The sequence below is a fragment of the Ornithodoros turicata genome, chromosome 4 (genome assembly GCF_037126465.1).
Source record: "Ornithodoros turicata isolate Travis chromosome 4, ASM3712646v1, whole genome shotgun sequence".
In the NCBI taxonomy this organism is placed as follows: domain Eukaryota; kingdom Metazoa; phylum Arthropoda; class Arachnida; order Ixodida; family Argasidae; genus Ornithodoros; species Ornithodoros turicata.
In genome coordinates, this window is record NC_088204.1 from 67,339,015 (window position 1) to 67,365,666 (window position 26,652).

General features: G+C 45.2%; 1 protein-coding gene across 2 annotated transcripts in view; it reads left to right on the plus strand.

The window, feature by feature from the left end:
- The window catches only part of LOC135391753 (uncharacterized), a 185,944-nt gene that overhangs the window by 54,453 nt on the left and 104,839 nt on the right, over positions 1-26,652 (plus strand). Inside the window, exon 1 of one of the 2 annotated variants that reach the window (XM_064622180.1) lies at positions 26,598-26,650. The exons of the other annotated variant lie outside the window; for it this stretch is intronic. The gene's annotated coding sequence lies outside the window, so the exon portion shown is untranslated. Of the gene's footprint in view, positions 1-26,597; positions 26,651-26,652 lie in introns of those variants that run through there. 2 annotated transcript variants of the gene reach the window in all.

Consider the following 26,652-nt stretch of genomic DNA (forward strand, 5'->3'; position numbering starts at 1 on the left):
TCTGACATTTTACCAAAAAGGATCTTTGTGATTTTAAAGAGCATATTTGTTGAAGCAAATCTATTGTTGAGAGGATTGAAATGTTGAAAAAGCATCAACGCTTCTATGGTTATGTAAAACAAATGAAATGCAAAGACACGCACACATTATGACACTGCAAAGAGCAGCACAATAACTTGGTCCATTGTCATTTCAGTTCTCCCAATGCAGGGTTCTATGCTTTTTTACATTGTTTCCTTCATTGGCAATTAATAATCATTTTATATCACATTATGTGTGAGATTGCATTACACGATGGAACACCTGAAAGACACACATGCTGTCATTTTTACAATTTACGTTTTTTTAATTGGTCACATGGATTACATTGCTGCAGATCACAGTCGTATAAAAATGAAGGCTTACATTGTGCTTCATCCTTTACTTTCTTCATATTCTTTTTTTAAACATGTCCTTTTTAAAAAAGCATCAAGGAATGCCCAGAAATATATATTCTCTGTTGGTTTGTAATGTTTTTCCCTTGAAATTTCCTATCCTGTTATAGCAGAAGATTAGTATTGGAGCACCACACTAGGCATCTTGGATCAGTCAGGGTATAATACTATTTTGCATAATCACAGCACAGCTGACTGATTACCTCTCTACATGTAACTGCAAATTATGCCATCTGTAAGTTCACATTCGCGGGTAACACTTAACCTAGGACTTTATGGTTTCAGAGCATTTGTCAAGAATACTTGCAAAAAAAGCAAGACACAGACACTAAACAGTGAAATGCAAAGTGAAGCAAATTAAATTGGCAATGCACTTGATGAGTACTTGAAGTACTTTGCACTTTACTTGAAGTACTAATGATGCCAGGTACTTGGTACTATACTTTAAGTATAATTTTGAGGTACCTTGCCCATCACTGCTTCATATCACACACAAAAATTACATATATATATATATATATTTGTAAGTCAAACGTCGCCATGCCAGTACTGGAAAGCTGTTTCGGCCTTCTTGGGCCTCATCAGCAGTACGCAGGCAAGCAACGTTTGAGTGGATGGCGTCAGAAGGTCACGTGGCACGTGATGCCTCCCGTCAGGGTGTCCTAAAACACCTCTTCTTGGGAGCTGGCGAACCAGGATGCTTCCACTGTTGTGATGCGCGTTTAGACTCAGGAGTGAAATGCTGCACCCACGTTTCATCGCACGTGACGATCCGATCAAGGAATGGCTGTCCTTCAGTGTCGAAACGGTACCTTAGCGCTTGAGAGATTTCCAGTCTTCTCTGCCGGTCAACACTGAGAGCTGCCTCCGGGCCCAACGGGCACTAACTTTCCGAAACTGGAGGTGTTACAGGCGACAAATTAGTTTTATTTTCAACGTAATCTCCTACTGCACTAATGCACTTATCCTAGCGTTTCACGAGGGCTTGAATGCCAGCAGCATAGAAATCCTTACCGGCGCGTAGCAGCCATGATCGGACCGCATTCTTGACCTCGTCGTCGCAGTTGAAGTGGCGGCCCCCAAGGAACGCCTTCAGTGGTCCGAAGAGATGGAAATCGCTGGGCGCGAGGTCTGGACTGTAAGGGAGAGGTGGCAGCAACTCCCAGCCAAGTTCCTGTAAGGTGCGTGTCGTGAGATGCGCGGAATGCGGGCGTGCACTGTCCTGTAGGAGAATCCTTTGGTGATGATGCCCTGCCGGTTTTGTTTCAGCGCCTTATGCACATCCCTGAGAACCTGGCAGTAATATGCGCTATTGACGGTGGTACCACTGGACAGAAAATCAACATGAACAACGCTAGCCTTGTCTCGGAAAACCGTGGCCATGACCTTACTCGCAACTCGGTGCTTCGGAACTTCCTGGGTCCACTGTTTTGATGCCCGTTTAGACTCAGGACTGAAATGGTGCACCCACGTTTCATCGCACGTGATGATCCGATCAAGGAACGGCTGTCCTTCAGTATCGAAACGGTACCTTAGCTCTTTGGAGATTTCCAGTCTTCTCTGTCGGTCAAACACGGAGAGCTGCCTCGGGACCCAACGGGCACTAACTTTCCGAAACTGGAGGTATTCATGAATGATAGTGTTCAACGTCCGCACAAAAAGGTCCGTCTTTCGAGCCAGTTCGAGACATGTTATCCGTCGGTCCTTGAGGATCAGGCGCTCCACAAGTTGGATGTTCTCAGGAACTCTGACACTGGGCTCTGAGCCGCTTCGGCCGGGATCGTTCTGCACTGATAGCCGTCTCGGAACCGTTTGCACCACTCAAACGCTTTGCTGCGGCTAAGTGTATCGTGGCCATACTGAGTCTGAAGTCTTCTGTGAATTTCAGATGGCTTTACGCCTTCATTGTCATGTGACAATTCGCTGTTCGATGTGCGCGCTCACCTCGTTGTCAGTCATCTTGTCCAGCACGTGTCTTCTGTTTTGCACAAACTTTGGACCACCACGTGGTGAACGCGGAGGCCTGCCGCGTGTGAAAATCACGACCTACTCTATACTAGAGACCTGGACAACTGGCAATCGCCTATGGGAGAGCCGCTTCATGGGATAGTTACGGTAGTGGCCACTGCAAGCGCCACATAGCATTATTGGGCAGATGGAATTTTGCTGTCGCCCTTGCCACCGTCTTCCGTGCTACCAAGCTGTTGCTAAGCACGCGCTATTCTCTCTCTCACTGCTTCGTCGTCGTTGTCAACTCAGCCCACCATTCATTGCCGCGGTTTCGGCAAGTCACTTGGTAACGAATAGTGCGAACTAGCCCGGCTAGTTCGCAGTATTCAGCTACGATATCAGGTCATCGAAAGGAACAGATGTTCTCATTAGAACAACTTCGTAGCTTTTATAATTAAAAAGTTAATTAACGATTTTTAGGTAATTAGTCATTTGACGGTCGAGCAACATATCGCCAAGAACGTCCGCCGGCCCAGAGAAATGATAGAAGTGAAAACAGCATGTCTATAGCCCTTATAATTTTTTTAATGAAAAATCTGTATCGCCTAAAAAAAAGACACCCTGTATACATCGTAGCGTGTGCATTGTAACGAATTCTAAATACAGTCGACCCCCGTTTATCCGGACGGTGCCGTTCCCGGCGAAATCGTCCGGATACCGGGGCATCCGGATGAATGAAACGACCGAATAGAAACGTCCTACAGAGCAAGGTTTATTTAAAACACAGAAATCTCGTCAATGACAGCTGTTACATAGTACTGTAGGCACTCGATTCCTGCAAACTTTTGCTAATTGCATTGAGTTGAGCCACGCTGCATGTTGCGCTGCTCGAAGTATGTCAGTGCGGTCGCAAAGTGTCAATGTCCGAGCCTTGTTTCTCACTGGCGTCATCGGCACCGTCTTGCTGCGCATGATCGGAGGCAACAGCAGCAATCACACCGTCATCAGTCATAGCTGCACACGCGTCATCATCCTTATCAACGTCAACGTAGTCAGAAACCGCAGCATCGTCTACGGCAGTCGCAGTGAGTCTCTGCATCAGGGATCGCAGCTCAACGGGCCGTAAGCAGCAGGCCCTCGGGTTGGAGTTTCCCCTCTAGAACCGGACAGTTGCTCGAGATATTTCCAAATGACTCGACTGGTCAACGTGACCCAACGCACACAAATAGAAAAGGGGGTCATCGTGCACGGTTGTCTCCCCTACGGAGGAATGTAGGTCTTTGACGTGTGACGGGAATAACCCCAAAACAGCGAAAAGGGTGACGAAGCGGGGTCAGCGTCTCCTCTTACTCACGGTAGTCCGGATAACTGAAGCTGGATTACAAGAATTTTCGACTTTCGTTCCCTGGAATTCTTGTCCGAGTCCGGAAGCTGAAGTCCGGATAAACGAGAACAAAATACATGGAGGAAAATCCGTTCCCGTGCCTTTTGTCCGGATACCGCGGGATCCGGATAAATGAAGTCCAGATAAACGGGGGTCGACTGTAGTGTATTACTGTGCTGTGTAGTGTGAGTCGTTAAATAAATTTTCTCAAACACAGAATACAGTACTAATCTCATCTGCATCTGTAGGTGCCAGAAACAATGAATCCCTTATTTGGTATCCTAGCGTACTTTCACTTGATGGCGAAAACACATTGGTTATGCTCGTGAGAAATTTTTTAAAGCCAGCAGCCAATGACTCTCCTGAGAGTTGTTCATCTCCTATACTGATATGCTCTACAGGTACCCCTTCTTTACCTCTGTCGGTTAGACGTTTAATATTCTTCCATATCACATCGGGTTTGTTTATCAAAGTGTCGTTAAACAATAGTCTACACTATTCCATTTCAGCGTTGCGCAACACTGAGTTCAGGTGGTTTCTATATTGTTTAAATGCTCTCAAATTGACACTACCCCTTGTCGTCTAAAATTTCTTATAAAACCACCGTTTGTGGCACATCATTTCGATTAGATTTTTCATCATCCATGGTTTCCTAGCTTTATGAACTCGACTATGTTGCACGAGCGGAAAGTGTTTGCGGTAGACGGCTTTATATTTATTTAAAAGCTTTCGCGTGCTACGCTTTCACCATTTTCTTTATAAACGTACGACTAGTCGCACACCAGATATACTGTACATACTCTACACCATAATCCCCTTATCGAGCATGGTTCGAGAAGGACACGCCTATGCCACCCATGTCGGTTCTATAGGACCAATATAATATACATCTGTTGCCAGGCTAGCTATCACTGCTTACTCATGCGACATACAGCATGAGATTACGCACTTTCTAATCTTTCTACATATCTGCTTTCAATCTCAAACTTCGAAATCCCACCGAAGTACACAGCTCAGCCACCACGCTGCCAGTCCCAATTTTAATGTGCATTCGCGACCTTTCCTGTCTCGCTAAGACTGCCGAATAATTATTACGTAATTTCAACCCACGGAACCGCAGCTTGCACTCCCCACATCGTAATTACAAGTCGCAATCATTGTGCGGGGACGCAAAACGATAAGTACAGGTCGATACCGTATTAAAACCTCGATACTCGCGGCACCGTGCGGGGGTAGCATATTGTAATAGTAGACGCAGAAAGCCCCGTCTATTTCCAGAACGGGTTCTAATGATGACGATGATAATTGCATGCCCATGGTCATGCCCCTAATGCTTATTAAGGGCCCATTAGCATTGATAGATTGATTGTTTCATATTAGATAACGGTCCTATAGACAGTGGAGGCCGCAAGCCCATCTTCTGTTTCTGCACAGAATGATATGAGTCATAGTAGAAGTCGTGGCACATGTCATGGTATAGGCCATGGTAGAGGTAACGCGGTACAGGTCATTCATAGACCAAGGTATCAGGCATTGTTGACGTCACAGTATACGTCACTTTGAAAGATACATATAGACGATGGTATAGAATTGATCATGGTACAACTCATGGTATAGCTTACACAACTGAGAGTGAAATTCGACGAAATTTTACGTTAGTGCCATTCTTTAGGCGTGACCTGCAAACTATTCAATACCAAAAGTTGTACTGGTCGCCTGAACAGTAGACCATGGAACCCGGCCAAAGAATGAAACACCAAAACTTTGATCAGCCTGCTGGTCCTGGAGTAGCGATTCCAGAGTGGTTTGTGGGACTAATATCTCAATATTTTTCTTTTATCAATCAATCAAGCCTGCTGTTTGGGAATACCGACGTTCTCAACATCTTTCCCCGCATTACGTTCCCGCGTACCCTTCATCAAACTTCAAACCACCAGCCGAACCCAAATACAAACCTTCAAACAACAGTCCACGGAACTTCACCCCGGCAAAACTGCATCTCTCCTGCACGTAGTCTATACGCCGATTACTGATGGGGTAACTTCACCAATAATCCTGGTGGTTACCGAGGTACAGGGTGCTTTCCAATAAAGACTATTGAGGGGTGCTCGCATGTTTTCTCTGGCGGGTAGTCCTCTTGGACTACCCAAAATCCCAGAGCAAGAGTGTTAGCACACCCCTCCCTCTCCTGTGCCACCATCATCTCTCCCCTCCCTCTTTCACCCTCCCCTCTTCTTCCTCCCCTGGGTGCACAGAGCCGCCACTTGAGAGCCGGCTGACCGCACCATCCCCCTACATCACCCCCCCCCTCCTCCAGTCTACGCCTGAACGTATGGTATAGAGCGCTGACCTCTTATTTAGGTCGAACACTCTGCTTCACCTAACCGAAGCCTGTACGATGACGTTGACGACGCAGAGCATGCCCTCCTTGCGAGTCCCCAGTACGCCAATAGCCGCGGCGTCCAGGAAGCTTCTTTAAATTATCTGGTCTCTCCGGACCCTTTGCTGTCATCGAAGTTTTGGGTTTGACTTTCACTACAAAAGTACATACCGTTATTCGGCAAGCCATTTCCATCGGTGGTGGTGGTGTTGGCGGTGGAGTGTCCTAAGAGGAATCTGCGTGATGTCTGCCTGTATATTAGAAGGCAGGTCTCACCCAGTTCTCCACCAGCAACTTCCACCGTTTGAACGATCGCCTTCTTTCTACATTCTGTTCTTATTCTTTTTATTCTCAATTTTTCTCACTGGCTAGTTCAGGGACTGTGTACTGCAATAGCCTGTCCGACCGTGTCGCGACTCAGACCCTAATTTTTTTCTTGTTCTTATGATTATAATCATCATCGTGGAGCACCAACATCGAGGTGTTACACGAAGTCATATCTAGAACTACTTGAGTTACGAATATGACACCTACGGCTAGAGAAACGAGAAGCCTATGGACTACCCGCAGAGACAAAGGGAGAAGTATTTTTGGGGAGTGGGAGGGGGGGATCTCCCTTTTTCCACATTGAAACTCATCTCATCTAAGAGAACGAGAAGTCACGTATCAGCAGTGATGGCCACTAACTACTTCTACAGTAGTTTAACTATAACTACTAACTACTTTGCCACTGAGTAGTTTAACTAGTAGTTGAACTACTTTTCAGCTGAGTAGTTAAAACTCCTTCCTTAACTACTGCAATGCAGTTTAACTACATCTGTAACTACTTAACGTTGTCCATCAACACCAATCCCTTGTAGTGTTCTTGGACACCTAAATATGAATCACAAGCAGTGATAAACTTATGCTCAAGCCATTGCTACGATCGTTATATACAAAGCTTGTGGTGGGATTCTTTCTGTGTCTACGCGATAAACTAAGTTGCAGAATTGTTTCACAGCAAATGAGGCTTCACTAGACAAGCATTAAAAGCGAAGATTTAGTACACATGCACGACACAATTCCTCTGCACCTCCGTTCTCATCAAACAAGCAGCTCAAGGTAAAAGTTTGAAGCACAATCGTGCCGTAAAGCTTGCGGCGAAATCGGAAATAGTTGGCGCCTTCAGTAACCTAACTACTGTAGTTAACTACTTAAAATAGTAGTTTAACACGTAGTTGCACACTACATTTCTGCAAGTAGTTGATAACTACTTTTTAACTACAATCAGGTAGTTCAACTAGTAGTTTAACTACATGTAGTTAACTACTGGCCATCACTGCGTATCAGCAACATGGCCAGCGCGCCTTATATGACAGCCCTTATGGTACACAAACGCTATCGCACTTACTCTCACAAGTCCCTTACTCGGTTCTATTTGTAGTTAAGCCTTACAAGATGAAGGACTCGTTCACTACAGTAGAAAAAAAGAGAAAGATATAAGAATAGAATCACACCTCGTGATAGCAAGCAAGGGAGACAAAGCTCGCATAAAGAGTCCACGGGGAATAATGATAATCATTCGTGGCTTTACGTGGCGAGACAACTACGATTGACTGATTGATTTGTAAAAGACAACTATGAGCACGAGTGGCGCCAATGCGGTTTGTGCGTAAGTTTCGCGCCCGTGGGGGCCGTGTTTAACGTCCTTCGTTGAAGACTGCGCCCCTACGAAACTTGAAACATGCCTCCAAGTTGTCGATGTCCTTGGCTAGGTTCGAACCCACAACTTTGGTATTAGTAGGCAACCAACTTACCCACCGAGGCCGGTCCACGGGAAATGCACGGCTGTGATTGGTTCAGACATCTTGGTCGTCAACCTTCACTATTATTTTTATTTTTTTCGAACTCCGTTAACTTTAGCGATGTACCAGTTGGTGGATGCCTCTATACGTATCGTGGCCCCTTCCGAATTCGGGAGAGGGTACACGTCCTTCCAAATCCTCAAGTTCTCCTACCCATTTTTCTCGTCTAGCTTATTAATACCTTACGCATTTATAATGCACATTACCAGTAACTAGCTCGGGATCTTTCTGGCTGTCGGCATTCCCTGGAACCCTGCGGTACAACCCTTGATGTCTCTAGGTCAGACAGCGATACGACAACAAAATAACCAATTCCTACGGAACACAATCTGTTCGAAAACATCTGAACCCATCAAATCTGAGCCCTCTCCAGGAAAAGAATTATAATTTTAAGGGTTCGCGCACAGAAGGATTCTCAGCGCATCTTACGTTACAGGAAAAAGATGTACAAGAAAAATAATAACGAAGGCGACGCCAAGGAAGGAGCGCAACCAAGAAGGGACTTGACAGCCGAGAGACATTAATCAAGAGAAACCGCCCGACTGCAATTAGTGGGAGTCTTTAATTAATCGACTCATTAAGTTGCCCCTCTGTTTTGTCCGACTGTTCTTTCCCAGCTGTACAGGGGAGTATCTTCTTGTGCCGAATTATGAGGCCTACTCGAGCGGAGAGCGGAATAATTATCGAGGCCCAGATATAGTTCGCGGCAAACTTTATAAATGATGGCCATTTCGTAAGGCTAATGGTGTTTCGCTTCGCGAAGATACATGTTTACAATGGCGCAGACGAGATAACGAATAAATGCGGTCCACGGAACAAATTGGAGATGAGTTTCGGTGTCAGAATTGCTCGAGAATGAAGTAAGCAACGCTGACATTGTCGACTTGCAGTTTGGGGTGTCGCAGTCGCGTCGTTATGTTATATTCTTCATTACATCAGCGTTTCGTATATTATCGTTGTTTTTTATTATCGTTTTTCTTTATACCTTGTATCAGCACCGCGAAGCGTCTGTGGCTTTGAGATATTTAGAAGTGATATTGAGATATTTATTTGTGGCAAGATGGCTATAGAGCACAACAGTAAGGAGAAGGTTAGTAGTCAACTGGGAGAAAGTCTGCCAGCAGCAAGTCACATCCGGGTTTTTGCGTCGTTCACATCAAGAAAGGAGAAATCCTCTCCATTCGGGTAGTTATCGCTCTCATTTCACCATGTTCTTATTTCTGCCAAGTCCGTTATTGGAAGCCAACACGAATTGAGATGAATATCGTATTATTATTCACGCTGTTTTCATTGAAATACACTATTGCGTTAAATACTTTTATACTTACACCTTACCTTCGATAATTACAAACTACTACTACTTCAACAACAACAACAACATGACAACAACAACTTTATTTGATGATGCGGATTGGGTGCATTTATGAAATTTATGTAAGGTATATGTGTAACTGACTCGCTAATTGCGTTTCCACCAATTACAAAATCCTTCGCACTGTTGCCTTCTTTTTTTTCTCCATTTTGCTCACTTTCATTTTATTTCTTTCGCGCCGACCTTGTCCCATATGTAGCATCGCCGAAACACAGAGGAGAATATAGAAGAAGAAGAAGAAACGCATCGTTGTGGTGTCCATGTACATTTCCTCCAACGTGCCCGTTGCCAAGATACATGCGTTCCTGGCTGAACCTTTCACCAGTGAACGGAGCTCCACACACTACAGTGACCATAAGGAACACCTTACGGTCCACCAACGCCCCACCCCGCTGCCGACCAAGATATTGAAGCATATCAAGCACAACACCCTGGTGCTGACCAAGAAGATCTTGCCGCGGACCGTATTAAACAGAGGGAACCATGGGCATACCGCCAGACGGGCTCAAATAAACATCGTTGTCGTATGATGTAACTTCGATAATATCAGATCATGTTCTATATGTATTTCTTGAAGATTATCACTGCGCCACATTCCTGCAACATTCTCGCGTTTGTAAAGAAAGAGAGAGTTCAGCACCCTCTTTCCACACACAATGACTTAAATGTTCCCGGAGTATTCAGTATGCGATCATCAATGTTACGCAGTACATTAATTGTCTGTACTAATTTCAACAACTAAACGAGAAATGCATGATGATGACAACACGTGGCGTTTCACTACCGAGGCTGTGCTTTCCTGTCGCACGCCATGTGAGAGATCAGTTGAATGATGTCGGAATGAAGTGAGAAAGAGCCAAGTAGTACACGGTATGATTTGAATGTTTCTTGGAAACGATGTAGTAAAATGAATAAATATATGAATAAAGCGGAACGAAAAGCAAGGGAAGGAGATAATAAAGAGCCAGCGAGAAACACAACATCATAAAATGCGTACGAACAAAACGGTTGATAATACAAACCAATGCGCGCGCATTTAAACCTTCTGGAACAAACCAGGGCTCCGTAAATACCCGTTGACTCCGATGGTGTTGTACATAGGGTTATGACAAGAGCATGAATAGCTTCCTGCTGACAGCAGTTCAGTGAGCCCCGAAGCAGTTACTCAGCACACTAGCTTTCGAGTCTGTTTTAATTATCGTGCCCTACAACTTGTCGTGCAATTAAAGGAGAAAAGGGAGTTGAATCTAGCGCCTTGTAACGGAAACTCGCTTCACAGCCCACTTACCCCGCAGAGGAACTTGCTAACTACACTTTCTGCTTCTTACGGGAACTTCACGAGTAAACTTCGCCCTACGCAAGCTGTTCCGGAAAAGCACCGAGTCATCGCGGCTGCAAGAACAAAAGCGCTTAACCGACAGAAAACAAAGAGGATGTGCGAGCTGGAAGATAACGCCCATCTCCCTCTAACCTCGACCTAGGGCGCTCGCTGAGGCGTCCCTGCAAGCTCTGGGGCAATAATGGGCGCTGCGTTTCGTCCGTAAAGGGATTAACGGATTAACGCCTCAGTGCAGCTTCCGGGAGAGGCTAATCCCCGACGGGTTCATCCTCCGGAACCCCCAGCCACCGGCAAAAGAACAAGAAACACGGTTTGTTTACGGGCAAGGCCTTATCCGCTTTCCGGAAATACGCGAGGTCGACGGCAAATAATGTTTGGGAAGCGCTGCAGAACTGAGTGCCTATCACATTTAATTAAGTGGAGATAAAAGTTTTTTTTTTTCGTTCGCTCTCTTTTCACTCGAAATATCGCTGAGACCAATATTGTGCATCACTTGGCAACACGGATTGCTATATCTCGGCATATCGGGTGCACCACTCATAAGGATTATTTTCGTTGGAGACTTACTCGATAGATTACTTTCGTTGGCACTAAGAAATAAATAAATAATTACCCCGACCAGCACAGTGCCTGGGCCCAACGTCGGCTGGATATCGGCAATACCGGTCCAATACTGGACCAATATTGGACCAGTGTTTCCTATGCACAGACAACATTGTGGAAAATACCGTTGCATATTTTGGCATCGTGCCAAACGCAGTTTGAACGAGGCTAATGTCACTGCATTCGCTTGACAGCGCGCCGCCACGTGGCTCTATCATGTGATCACATCACGAGATTGTGGTATGCCGCGTGGTGGTTAGCCCCGTAGGCCACGGACGGACATACACGGTGGTCGGCTTTATATGTATGGCAGCAGCTTGCTCTCTTGCTTGACGGGCAACTATACAAACACAAATTTAGGGCGTCACTTTCCCCTTTCTTCCTTTCCTGTTTGATTCTCTACTAGCACCGCGAAGCAAATGGGGCATGAGTGATGTGGAGACGTGAAGAGACGGAGAGAGAGCAGCAGGAACAAATACGAAGCGGTTCGCACGTGTCCGGCGTCCCGGGCCGACTTCACGGGGGTACTCTGCCGACGTCCGTCTGGAAGTCATCTCATTTCGTTAATTAAAATCCCAAGAGCCCTTCCCATTTCGTTTATTAAAATCCCAAGGGCCCTACTAGGGGATCACATGGGAGACGGGTACGAAAGCAAATGCACGATACGTAGCAGAAGACATATGCACATATTGAAAGGATCACCAAAAATGATCCATTTGCAGAGCGAGGAGGAAAAAAATACTACAAGAACATGCAGACCAGAGGAAAAAGTATCATGAGTGTAAAGGTATCATGTACGTACCTATTCCATAAAAAAAATCATGAGTATAGATGCCAGATCATCATGAGAATGGTCAAGAATTGAAAGGAGGTGGCCTCTTTCGAATAGCAGTTCCATTATATGCAAATATGAATATTTTATAATGTAAGCGCGAAACCTTCTGTTCATGATTAATACGGCGGCTAACTCAGAACAAAAAAACAACAACATAGACTGTACAGCTGACGTTAGATTCGAACCGACGGCCTCCCAGTATTTCCCGTCAGATTTGAGCCAACGCCTACAAACTGGATTTTGTATTCACTCTGTCATTCCGCTGGTTGTTCATGTTGACGTGGTTCAAAAAGCACAATAACCTGAAAGATGAAAGTCACTGAAAAGGTTAGCTAGCTGTAGGACTCGAACCCACATCTTCTGAATTGCCGGTTCAGGGCTCTACCAATTGAGCTAAGCTAACACGCCTGCTCAGCGACTTCCAAGGTGCGTCATCTGAAGGGACAAACCAGCCACTCTCTCTCACTCATCCTCCTTTCACTCTTACATTTTTGCTCACTCATACACAGCCAGTGTTGCGGATTTAAATCCGGGGATTTGATTTAAATCCGGATTTAAATCCATCAAACGGCTCGTGGATTTGATTTGGGATTTGATTTACGAGGAAAACATGGCGAGGATTTGGATTTGGATTGAATCACATTTTTCACACATGATTTGGATTGAATCACAATTTTGGCAGATGATTTGGATTTGGACTGAATGACGTTTATTCCGACGGAATTGGATGTGTATTTGGTTAAGCTCTTTAAGGGAAATGGTTGGATTTTGACTGCTGCGAAATTTGACGTTGCCGGGCAGGGAGATTCTTTGTAAGTCGTATCTGAGGCCGTCCCTATAATTACGTTTTTACAAGACATTTGGCTGAATTGCATTTCACATATGTTTGCACATGACGCGATGCAACTCTTAATATCGAGAAGGTTTAAAAAATGTTTGGATTTGGGATGGCTTGCCTTGCATCCCGCCATCTCGGTTCCCAATGTCCCGCCGAAAGTTCAGTTTCGTTCAAAAAGAAATCCCGTGATTTTTTGATTGCATGAAACAGTCTACGGACACTCTCTGTGGACTGCTTCAAGCTCAAGAGACAGACAGACCACCTCTGAGGCCTATAGACATCTTTCCTTCCGAGCACTTAGGGTACGTTATGCAATACTCTTACACATAATCACATGGCCAGTTCGACGTTTAATTCGCAACGGTATCACAGCTTTCTATGATTTCTTAGAAATGGAACGTATTGGAGAAAGCGCACCAATGGGTCGCTGAGCTCAGGCAAAGTACGTTCGAGAAAAGGAGAACCAGTCGTATGAGGTCATTGTGTCGAGGAAGAGGAATGTGAATGTTGGCAGCCTTTTTTCATAGTGGCTAGCTTATGGTCAACTTGATGCCACCGCAGAACTTGTACCGTAAGAACAAGCGACGGAGTAGTCCTCTATTTAAGCGGGTGTACAGTAGATGATGATGTTTCCCCTCTCGGCTATTGGATGTCCGCAGCGGCCCGCTACCTGCTGCTTTCGGAACTTAGCGAGACATGTATTTGCAGTACGTGCAAGTTCTGGAGCAGTTGAACGAGTGTTCTCTGCAGCTAGGCTGATCAAGACCGCGAAAAGAAGCAGGCTGCATCCAGCTCCATTGGAGCAGCTGGTCTTTCTGAACAAGAACCTGAGAGAATAGGACTGCTTACGCGTGCTGGGCAGATGTACTATTGAGCTTGTTATAACACAACTGCGATGTGCAGCACGCAGCATTTAACGTAACATAATTCACGACAGGTGGCTTTATCATATGTGCCGAGCAGGCGTATTTGACAAATGTTACTCCGATATCCACGTGAAACAAAATATCAGCTTCAACCTTCGAATCGCTATGTTGGCTGTTCATACTCTCCGCTGCAGGTGACGTTTATAGATGTTTGTACCATGTCACGGGTCTTATCCAGCGAATGCATGCAGTAATTGTATACGTTGTAGACATGGTCAGATGCATGCTACGTTATTTCGGGAACTTTAGCCCCCGGATTCGTTGACAGATTTGATAAATCCGGATTTGAAACCGGATTCGATTTAGCACACCAAAAACAAATCCGGATTTAAAATGATTTGATTTGTTGCCTCATGTTTAAATCCGGACTTGATTTGCATTTGATTTGTGGTGTTCCGAAAAACATGGATTTGATTTAAATCCGATTTGACTCGTTAAATCCGCAACACTGATACACACATTCATACGACGGGATCGACGCAGGCGGCAACTGTTGAACATGAAAGAACTGATGTTCTGAGGATGGAACAGGAACAGGCTGGAACATTCAGATGACGCACCCTGGAAGTCGCTGAGAAGGCGTGTTAGCTTAGCTCAACCGTGTGACGTACCTGTACTTGTGTGTTTTGTTAATAAAAGGTGAAAAAAAAAAGTTAGCTTAGCTCAATTGGTAGAGCCCTGGACCGGCAATCCAGAAGATGTGGGTTCGAGTCCGACAGCTAGCTAACCTTTTCAGTGACTTTCATCTTTCATCGTTAATTTCTTATGCAAATTGAGGCTTTGTATGTATTTGTCCCTTCTGTGTTGTTCCAGCCTCAGAACATCAGTTCTTTCATGTTCAACAATAACCTGGCTTCTTTTCAAATTAGCCCCGTATCTAGCCGATAGCCATTGCCATAGCCATATTCGTATCCCGCGAGACCCCTCATGTACCTCACGCATTTCTCACAATACCACTCGCGTCTCATAGTTCCCGCTATAATTGTAACGGATTTCCCCCTTTACCCTCAACGTATATTTAATTTCAACACGAAGCCCCGTCGCAATCTCTCCGTATTACTCGAGCCAACGCAGCGACAGTCGTAGGCCAGCTTCAGATCGTGATATAGGGAGCGCAAATGGTAGTCGGACTCCAGACGCGGCCGGGCAAGCGATCTATTTAAATGCAGATGACCTGCCCCTTCCTGCGGCCGTAGGGAAGCACGACCTTTTGTCGAGCAAATTCTAGACGGAAGTGAATTAGCCTCCTGCGCATGAACGCCCTTCCCCGCCAGCCGAATACGTCACATCTTTTTCTCTCTCTTGAGAGTAAGTAATTGCACAACTGCGTGTTCGGTAGAATCGAAGCTGATTGGGTGGATTTGTACTGCGCGACACCCTTTCTCAATATGTATATGGTCAAAAGAGTCCTAATAGTTCGGAGAAGATAACATTTGTCTCTGTGTGTGTTAATGTAAATGAGGCATCTTTAGACTACTAACTATGAAATCATAGCTTTACAGGGACAGCCGCCACGTGAGCCCATCACGTGTTCGTAGAGCGTCACGTGGTACCTGGCCCTATAAAACTATGGCTATATATAGTTGACAGTCTGGAGATGCTGCATTTACTTTCACCACACACACACACACAAAATTACATTCTCCCAGACTATCAGGACTACTTTGACCTCATACATATTGAGAAAGAGTGTCGCTAGTACATATCCTGTCGCGTAGTCCTGATAGTTTGTAGAAGGTAACTTTTTTATGCGTGTGCGTGTGTATGCAACTAAATGAGACATCTTCAGAGTATGAACTATAAAGTCGTAGCTTTATAGGGTCAGCCATCACGTGACACCCTATGACCACGTGACGGCCCTATAATTATGGCTACCACATCTCTACGAGTTTGGCACTATGGCCAAAAATACAGCCACTTCTCCTAGGTGATTTTTAATGAGGATATCTCATCATAAAACATTGCCGCCAAAGAGCCCCACGAGAGCTTATTCGGTGACCTTCTTGTCACGACGTCAGACTTGTGCCCACGCCCTTACACTGGGTTTACGCTCTACGTCAGATAGTGACATGATTCACAGTGAGTGCAGATGGCCTATATTGTACAGAAAGCTGAGCAGGGCAAGCTATGTTAGTAAGCTGAATTTCACCGTGGACCAAGCAATTTCGTTACAGTGGGAGGTCAAGGGTCTATCTGATCTAAAAGCTCTGCTGCTGTAGTCCTGAAAGGAAAGAGAGAGAGAGAGAAAAAAAACGCGGGACGCCTTCCTGGGAATCGAATATTTCGAAGTGATTACATCGCACAAATATATCACGCGAGGAAACATTCATTTTTTAAAGAAAATTATGTGCCGTCAAAACCGAAACTTGTGAAAAGCAATTGTGGCTATGAGCAGCGTACAGATGTGGACATATAGAGATAGGACAGCTGGAAGAAGTGGGGCGACAGGGAGGGGGGTTAGTACGCGCGTCCTGGGCAGACTTCAGGGGAAACTGTGCCGACACTCGTCTGGAAAGTCTTGCGGAAAACCCAGGAAAAACCCGAGACAGCACAGCCGGTTTGGGGATCCGAACCCGCGCCACCTCCCAGCCTCGGCGTGGAAAGCGATCATGCTAACCACTATGCCACGGGAGCTAGTTTTAACGTTCAGCACCTGATTCACATTATGCATGTATTCAAGCGGCCTGCGCGCTTTGCTGCAGGTCGCTATTCAATGGCGCCCCTTTTTCGCACTTTTCAAACAACGTACCCTCGGCTTCACAGGAAGTCGTAGCAGCACGCTCGGACAGGTAAACATTGCTCCTGCTCGAACACACACACACTGCCAATACAGACACGCTAAGCAAACACAGCTACTAACTTTCCTCTCTCTTTCACCCGTTCCCCAAACTTCTCGCCCATATACTATCTTCGAGCGAAAGCGCCAGCCCGACCGCGTATGCAAATTCGCGGAGACAACACAATACACGCGCAACAGATCCGGACAAACTGAGCCAGGTTCCGCTGCATAAGCACGAAAACCAATAAGGACGAACACAAATAAACGCGGCAACAACACGACATGGTAAAAACCTTCTTCGATAGATAGGACGGCCTTGCGTTTCTTCGTCATGTTTCCCCTGGGAGGGGTGGAGTTTTCATTTGGCTCCTCTTCCCCTTTGTACTTGCGTGTAATCTTTTTTTTTTTCCTTATTTCATCACTTGTGAGAAAAGAGTCTAGGTAATTCATGAATTATTTACGAGCTGCAAGTTCTGCAGTCGCCTTTGCCTGCGATACACGATAGAGGGCGCTCGTGGGCGTTGGAGGAGCTGTTTGCGTCGGAGACCAGGCTTTTGTAATTCTTGTATACGAGCACAAATGCTTCAGGTTTATAAGTTCTGCATACGTTTTTGCGTGCGATACGACACAGAGGGCGCTCGTGTGCTGCGGAGGAAAAGTTCGGTCCCGGAACGGTGCTTTTCTAATCGTTCTATGTCAACATATACACAGCGATGTCTCTCGCTTTCTTCTCGTTGTGTGCGTAGGAATAGGGATATGATTGACATGCTGACTTGCTGTCGGAGTTTTAGCACTAATTATTTGCTCCGAAGAACGCTCCTCTTGTCTGTGGTTTTCACCTTGACTGTGTTACATCTTCTTACCAAAAACAAAACAACAACGCGTAGTTCACTGTTTCCAATACGCGATTTATGCAATATATTGGAAGCGTAAGCACATACACTAGCAAATACATGAGTATGAACTAACTAACATATTCACACGGTAGTAATCGTACATCCACACAAAGAATGACATGGTCCGTAGACGACATATGTGAGGTACGCCGAATCTCCTTGTAAAAAGGGTAGGGTAATTGGTAATTAGTATTGGTAATTGGTAACCTTCTTGTAAAGGTCACAGATATGTGCACGACGCACACCAATAAGCATGCGATCTGAATGACACTCTAATTCAGCAACAACCTGCGGGAGAGACCTGCTTTTTAAACAAGCCTCGCTTCAAACGAAAAAAATACAAAAGAAATCATAAAGGATACGAAAATATAAAACGTTTTCCATACAGTATCTCCCCGTGGCCTACGCGCAGCTTGACACGTGAGTCACTGCGTCGAGTAGACACAGAGGGCGTTACTGCCGCACGTGCTCATCCAGCTCCCCCTGCACTCTACTTCACTGATTTATGCACATTTGACGGGAGAATTATTAAAAACGCAAGCAGAGTACCCGACTATCCGGCGCGACGTTATACAGAGAACCCACGTATCATAATAATTCGCTCCGCCACTAGAGGGAGTCGAAATAATGGCAGCCCTCACAGCGTGCGCCCGTCGTCTGCAAGCGAATCCTCGCTGTCGTCTGCTTCAAAAGGGAACCGCGTGGCGAATCGTTTGTGGACGGTAAAGCGGTGGCTTTGTAGCGTTGACAACCCGTGACTGATGGTCGCCTGCGAGGCTTAAGTAGCGTGAAAGGGCGGTTATGACTCTAACCATTGTTGCCGGAACATTCCTCGTTTTTCTGCTAACGCGGCACCCTAACTCAGCCGCTTTCTCGAGCGTACTCAAATGCGCACCGATTTACGCTTCATAAAAAGGAGAGAGTGCAATAAAACGCGCGCGGTGAAAGGGAATAGAGTCATGTAATTTCTGTTAAAACTGGTTGCTTCAAGTATGAATAGCTTGGCCTTTTGGGAACCTAAATCCATATGGGTAAAATGGTTAAAAAGCAAGCGAGCTGGTGGCTAAGATCCATGACGAAAATCCGAGACTGGGAAAAAGACGAAAAACAGACGACACAACACAAAGTCTCAACTTTGACTTTGTGTTGTGTCGTCTGTTTTTCGTCTTTTTCCCAGTCTCGGGTTTTCGTCATGGATCCATATGGGACTCGACCGTGATTAGTCCAGCATGGTTCCTAGAGCAATCAATAAGAACAAAGCACGAATGCCGTTGTTGAACAGCATGTAGCTTGTCGACTACCGAAATATCAGACTAGAGGAAGACATCACCTCTCCAAAACCATTGCTTTTGTGGAATTATTGCCACTCCATTCATCATCATCATAACAAAGTTTTGTTGTTGTTCTATAGTTGTTGCCGCCACATAGCTATCTTCTTTTTTACGTTCTTAAGTCCATGAGTATTCTGTAATAGCATATGAAATAGGTTAGATAGTATTACCAACAGTTCGTCTTTCGTAATACCTGCTATAGTTGGGTATCAGCTTAAAAACTCAATTTGCCCCTTGGGTCGTGCGCCAAGGCACTGCACCAATATCTGTCTTACAGCTTTTGAGCAAAAAGAAGAAAACACTCGGACCACCCAGACAGCACTGCCGGGGCAGGAATTCGACCCCCATCGCCTCGGCGTGGAAGAACGTTTTCTTAACATGTAAGGCCGCAGGGGCTATTACTCATCGGAGGCCTAGCATACTTCATTCATAAGTGGCGGTCCCTTGAAGCCTCGCAGTATACAGCTTGCAGTATACAGTACAGTATATAGCAGACACAGCGTTTGCACCCAACTGGGCGTGGCCTAGTTTTCGTATCACTCTTCAGAAAGAAAGGCTCACAGGGAGCATTGTGAGCCGATCGATGTATAAAGATATCCCTCATTTAATCCGGTTTTCTTTTTGCTTTGTTTTTTTACAAGCCAGCTTTAGGCGATGCGCCCTGCTTACCACGAAAGTTCAAGTTTCGCAAAAACACATGCAACAGAATTATTTGACGTAGTTGGCGAGTGCGCTTGGGGGATATTTTTTTCTTAAAAATCGATCACCGTGTCGATTAATGGAAGAAACAATCGAACGACCTTCACCTCGCTTTCCGCTATCCTGTCTCCTCTGGAAAGCGAGGGGTATGTGGCGGATCTTTGAAACTTGACTGCACTTGAAAGCTCCCTTTCCGTCATAAGATGAAGATCGAAGAAAGAGAGTCAAAGGGAATACTTTTGTTTTGTGCCGTAGCACTCTGCCTCATCGCCAATAAAACACTGAAGACAAAGACGAAGAATATCGACTTTCTTTCCGTATCGGATAATCAGATATAATGGCCATGTTCGCATTTTTGTGCGCCACAGTTATAGTCTTTTTGTGCTCATTGGGAGCACCTTCACCAATGGGTATTCTGGACGCGCACTCTCAGAGCAATTACGGGAGCGCCATCTGGGCAACGCCAACGAAAGTTTTGTGACAAGTGCCACAACAATTGATGGTCGTTACAACAATTGACAAACTTACAATTTGTAGCAGCCTGCAGTGGAAGGGTTTTGCGCATCGTCCATTTTCAGTTTGCAGACGACGCGCAAAACAGAGCGTCGTCTGCTTTGAGATTCTCCGTTGATGGACGCGCTACCAAGCACTCGTTCTGATGTGCGCCTTCGTTGAGATCTTTCGAACTATTCGAACAAGACATAATATGGCTACACTTCTGATGTGCGGGATGCGAAGGCGTCCCCAGTGCTCTTCGAATGTGCACAATCTTGCACAGTCATCACCACGATCGTCATCGTCATCTGTTGGTGCGCGAGCATTTCAGCTGACGAGCGGGTTTCATCAACGGCGATTAACATTTGAACCGTAATCAACGGTCCCTTAACTTGAATTTAACGCTGAACTTTGCTTCATTAAAGGGAGTTATTGTCACTGAAGCATTCATCACGTCACCAACTAACATTTGCAAAAAAGCATTGGAGTTTTAACTTCAAGGTTTAGCAACCCTTGAACTCGGTGCAAAGTTAATCAGCGTTAGTGAAACCGGACATAGTGGTGTCTGTTGCACAATCTTTTTCTTTCTCTCACTTTTTTTTTGTCACAAAGTACGTCTTACAACGTCTGTGTCCTATACTCTAAATATTGCATGCTTGAAAATATGCATATTTCATAATCAATGTCAAAACCGCGTGCTGATTTTTAGTTAACATACACAAGACAGCAGCCTCACTTTCACGTAAGCAGATGGTCCATTAAAACAAGAAGAAAAAAAACAGCCAGGAAAACATTGGACTGCATCGTGTTACAAATAATCAAGTTATCCCAGGGAGAGTGATTCATTGAGTATCATTTCAACCTCAAAGTACATCACGTCAGCTTTTTTTTTTATGACTAAAAAACACGTAGCTTTTCGCTCCAGCCGGGCAATTTAATCACATTTCTTCCCTTTGCATGCAAATTTATGTGAACGTGGATTCCCTGAGGACTCAACAGCCCTTACACGAGCTCGTGTGCACATTCCAAATCGCCTTCCCTATACCCACCGACACCCAGTTGTAACCTGCATTACACGCGAGGTAATTCTAGAAAGCGCAATGCTCCCCATTTTCCCAACGGCCAATATATCAGGCGCGGGGGTAGGCCTAACACCCACAGACACACGTACAAAGAAAGGAAAAAAAAGAAAAAAACAGAGATAGGGAAAAGGAGAGGAGGAAAACGTTACCGATCACCTTTCAGCTACATAGAATAGAAAGAAAACTGCGAACAGTATGAAACAAAGCAACAAACTAAACTCCAGAGAAAAACAATATTCAGAGAAAATGTTCCTATTTGATTCCCGACCCCTGTAGGAGTTATTTTCCTTTACGCAGAAATTTAAGATCCCGCCCAGCACTCAGAACGGACAAGAAACAATAAACCTTCCCCGCCGCCTGTTTCTATATATTTCGTTTTTTAAACACGAAAAAAAAATGTGTGAGAAAAAAAAACGAAAAAAAAAGGCACACGAAACAGACATTAAGCCGTAAGGCCATTAGCAGAAAGAGGGAATGCTTAAAAAAGAAAAAAATGCATATTCCGATCCCCCCCAACATCGAAAGTACGTAGCTCCCACGTTACCGCTTCAAGAAAAAAAAAGTAGCTCATCTAAATCCGCGTGGAAGTAGTACCCGCACGTACACCCAGCCACTTCCACCTTCTGCCATTTATCCCTAATTCCCCGCCATTCCCGGCGGCTATAGGGACTTAGAAGGCAGCTAACGTACTATACATGCACGCCATGGCGCGTTAGTCGTTACGCAGCTGGGGAGAAAGGGAAACATTTGCATGCCACGCTCTGTTCCCTTGTAAAGTCCCCGGTACGCAGACAGCTTAGAGCGCCGTGAAAGGAAAAAAAAAAGGTTTAGACTGAGGGTAACTTTAAAAAAAAATCAGTGAGAGAGAGACACGAGTGTTTGTGATTGTGCTGTTGGATATGTTTCGTGTATAGCAGCACTCTCGAACACCAAATCCGGAACCATTAGAGGGCTCGGGGGCTGCGAATGCATATGTAAGATCTCTTATCCTTAGACATACCGGCGCCTTGCGGAGTAATGTATTGAAGAAAAACGAAGAAAAAAAAAAGGGAGACAGGAAGCGGGAAGATGATAAAGTATCATTCGTGGCGAAGGATCTCCTCTCTCGGCACGCATTAGGTGCGGAGAGTAGGAGCTGGTTGTGCAGTTTCTTATGTATTGCGTGGAACCCTGCGTGTGTATGGTTCTGAGATGTTTCTTTTTCTTTTTTTTTAGATGAAAGTACCTGATATTACGCAGTGATAATGCTCTGCAGCGCAGATATATACACCGCACGTGTGTGTGTGTGTGTCTGCGATTTTCTTAATGTCTATATGCTTTTCTCAGCGCAAGTTGAGTGCCATGGAGAACACGTGTGGTGCCGAGGTTAAGAGATACAACGGTACGAGAAACATTATAGAATGAAAATGAAGAAGAGAAAATGTAGTAGAGATAAGAATGGTACAAAACAGGCGTGGAGGAGGAACAAGAAATGAGATGGAGCGCTGAGGAAATGGAGAACTAATGGAAAGCGGTAATCTGAAAAAAAAAAAAAAGAAGAAAGTGTGGACTTGCTTGAGTAAGAGACACGTAAGCCGCACGGGAATGAAGTGCAGCGTCTCCTCCTGTTAGAAAAGGTAAAAGCAAGGTACAAATTAAATTACGTACAGGTTAAACGGTCTTTGTGGTCACCCGACCTGCGATATCGCAGCAAAAGACAACACAAGCTGACTCCGTCTCTGGGCATTATGTCAAACGCATTTACATGAGGTATCCGTGTAGCTTCCTCTATTTCCCTTCTTCCCTTACTCTCTCCACAACTGTCAGGGACGGACCTAAACGGCTGTCGATGTTGCTTGGCAATACTCTAATACATAATTCAGTTAAGCATTGAGAAATTCCATACAGTGATGCGACATCCAATCTCCACAAACAGTACCGTCACGCGTGCCATGTATGCAAGAACGGAAAACCAGATTTCTTGAAAGCTTTGTCACGAGCCAACGTACAGGATAGGACGAAGCCTTCTATATATTATTATATATGTCAAAGACTGAACTACCGTCCTCCAGACTTAGTGAAGCTCCTCAAAGAATGGCCGACGGATCTTCCACAGCGTGCGACACCTGCTTTAATGACATTTCTTGTGGCATTGCAGCGCCTTTTTAGATTTACTGATTTTTATTTTAAATTGTTTTGGAGTAGCCGGCTCCAGTGTTTTGTAGGAGCCGCCATCTCCATATTTTTCTTTCCTGACTCCAAAAACCAACTCCAACTCAAATATGACTGCAAATATAATATTTGCTCTCAGGCCCGGCACAATTATGCAATAACTCGAGGGTGCTTCGGCCTTTCTCCTTGGGCTTTGGACAAGCTGTTTGTGTTGTTCGTCTCGTCTCTCGTCTATAGTGGCAGGTCTGCAGTCATGGAACTTTACCGGCTACCCCGACTTTCAGGGGCTTTCTGGCTCGCCCTGGCATTCCCAGCACCTCTCCAGAGAGCTAAGGCAGCAATAAGCTCTGCGTTCACTGTGTGCTCCTAAAATGACAGGGATCACATTCACGGACGAGATAGACGAAGATAGCCGCACAGCAGAAAAAGATATTGTGAAAGACACGAGAATATATTCGCCCGAACGCACTTCAATCCACAGCCTTAGGACGCTGGAAGCACCATCATAGCCTCTCTATAGCGTTCAGCCGCTGCGACTCAATTAAAACCAGCCTGTGCCCCTCTATCCTTTCAGCTAATGAGTTTCCGTATCGCACCTTTCTACCTCATTATCTTTCCCCTCACTCTTCCGCTGATGACACCAATCACAGTTTAGGTATAGAGATCTCCCCTTGCCAATATCCCCGTTCCACAGCTTTTGCACCATGCTCTTCTAAACAACCCGTTATCTTTTGCAGGATTGAGTTTTTTTTTTTCTTGTTTTCTTGAACCGCCATAGAATTTCTTTGCAAATCATTTTCTACGCGTCGCGACACAGAATTAATCATGCGTGAGTCATGCGTGAGCACAATAGCGTACAAATCAATGAAACCTTTCGTGACTTAATAGTCCTTGTGAACATTTTTCAGTAAATACATTTCTCCGCGAATGCCTATAGCCTCACCCTGCACACTTCGCTCTCTCTCAAATGCTTCCTCTCGCGTCATTCTACCCGACGCCGACCCAGTATGGACGTCGTCCGACGCCAATCAATTAATCACTATACCTCACCTACTCCAGTGACTCATTCGGGAAAAACAAAATGACATCAATTATCCACGCTCGTGGAATCAAAAATGCACAAAATCCTATTGTTCCGCAGGGTATATGGAAGTGGGACGCGAAGCTCAAAAAACGTCCCCCTTTAAGCCTTTCCTCTTCACACATTTCCACTCAGGTTACTAGGCCATCAACGCACCCGGCCGCACATGCCCCATTCGTAAAATGTTCAGACGCGTAAAAAAATAAAAAAAATAAAAGAAGAACTGAAGAAAATGAGAGATATAACGTGACGTTAGCTACGCAACACGCCTCCAAGCATTCCATTCTACACTGGTATGAGAGTGGCATTAGGATTTCGCAGGTACCAACTCATCAACACCCTCGCGAAAGTGACTCACTCCACAAAACTATTCCACGTGTCGCAACCCGTTCCCGTAAAATCACCATCTGTAACCAGGCAGGAGCGTCATCCCGAAACCATTCTTCCCTACCCCGTTTCCAGGCGGAAGTTGAACGTTCGGTAGCGCCCTCTATGGATGAACAGCGCAAAAAGGTTTACGCCGTAAACACTATCTTTCCATCCCCCCCCTTTTTTTTTCTCGCACTCGTCTTTTTCCGCATTCCTGGTCGTGAAATTCCACTCCACGCAAGCGTGTTGACGCTGAGCCTTACAAAGCCGATAAAATGCAGAGCGAGATGCGGAATGTCCTATCGGTTAAACGATGCAGAGAACCCGGGTAGTTTTGTTTCGTTGGTTTCATTTTGCACTGTGCGTTCATCAGCGAGGTGAGTCATTTGAGAATGGATGGGTTGCGAGATGCAGAGAGTGAAAGAGGTTTAATGATCGGATTACGTGAGGGTGCAGTCATTAACGTTTCGCTGGTTTCCAAACTACCTTACGGCCTCCATCCATGCGCGTACACCAGCGCTATCCAACTGATGTTGCTCCAGGACGTCTCCTACTTCTGTTGGATGACTAGAAACTAGTCTCAAAATGTTTAGAGACACTTTTTGTTTAAGTGCATTTCATAAATTTCGCGTGAATGTTTTAGTGTTTGGCGGTGCGCTTCACAGCTTGAGTGTCAAATTTTGATCATTTTTCTGCACTTTCGTAATGACCCCGAGAAATACGAATTGAGAAAAACTAGTAATCTGTTACATGCGTTCGGTGTGAATTTCTAAAAGCTATCGAGACAGACCAATATCGTGAAAATCTGTCCAGTAGTTCCGGAAAACATAAGCAAAATGTGTTCCTTAGAAAATACATATTGCCATACAGGCGGTGTATCATTCTCATGTGGGAGAAATTGTGTTTAGTTTCTGTTTATTCCCACTACACTGCGTTGTATGCATCCATCAGGGGAAATCACGGCGAAGGCCACTCCAACCTAGTTGCTAGAACTCATATTTAGATTTCAAAGAGAAGGCGAAAGTACTGGGGCAACGCGGCGCCTAAAACAGTGCATCCTATTCAGCAGAAACAGTCAGACTCAGTTGAAAGCGTTTGTAGTCATGATAGATACTGTAGACAACAGTTTTTGTAGTGTTCGTTCGTAACAATTCAAAGACTGACTGTACACTGTCGAATATTTTATCTTATCCGCTTATATCATGTTAATATTACTTTGAAGTAGAGGTTCGCAATCGACAACATACGTACGTTAGAACACTCCACCAATGTTAGGTGACACGAAATTCTAAGGTATGAAGTCATTTCGTTGACAAAGTTTTCACTTACATAGAACAACCACCTAAAGTGTATGCTGTTTAATCACCCTCTTCCAAACTTGATTCCAGGAAACAGCGCCTTCACGTTAAGGTACGGAATGCGCGGAAGCACTCACACTTCATATCCCATTTACGAAATCTACCTTGAAGAACAATCCCCGAAGCTCAACATCGTCTGCTCCAATATGGAAACAGGGTAGCCTCGGCAGCAGGCACCAATTGGAAATGGGTTTTCCGCGGCGCCCCGCCGCGGCGAAACAAAGGCGCTCCCTGTTGGTGAGAGAGCTCAGCATAAACAAAAATGCACTCAATTACGAATCGGCGCCTCACTTGTATGTGGAGCTGCATAAATCTATGCAGCCCGGTTGCCGTAATTCGCTTTTGTCTGAGTCTTTCGTGACGTAGGCACTTGAGAAAGGAACTTGTTGAAATTTATAAGAGAACGGCTCTCCATGTTTCGAGTACTGCCGATAAAGCATAGAGGTGTGCATTCATTAGCACGGTTCTTGGTGCGTAGAACTCCAGTTCACCGCTTCAAGTACGGT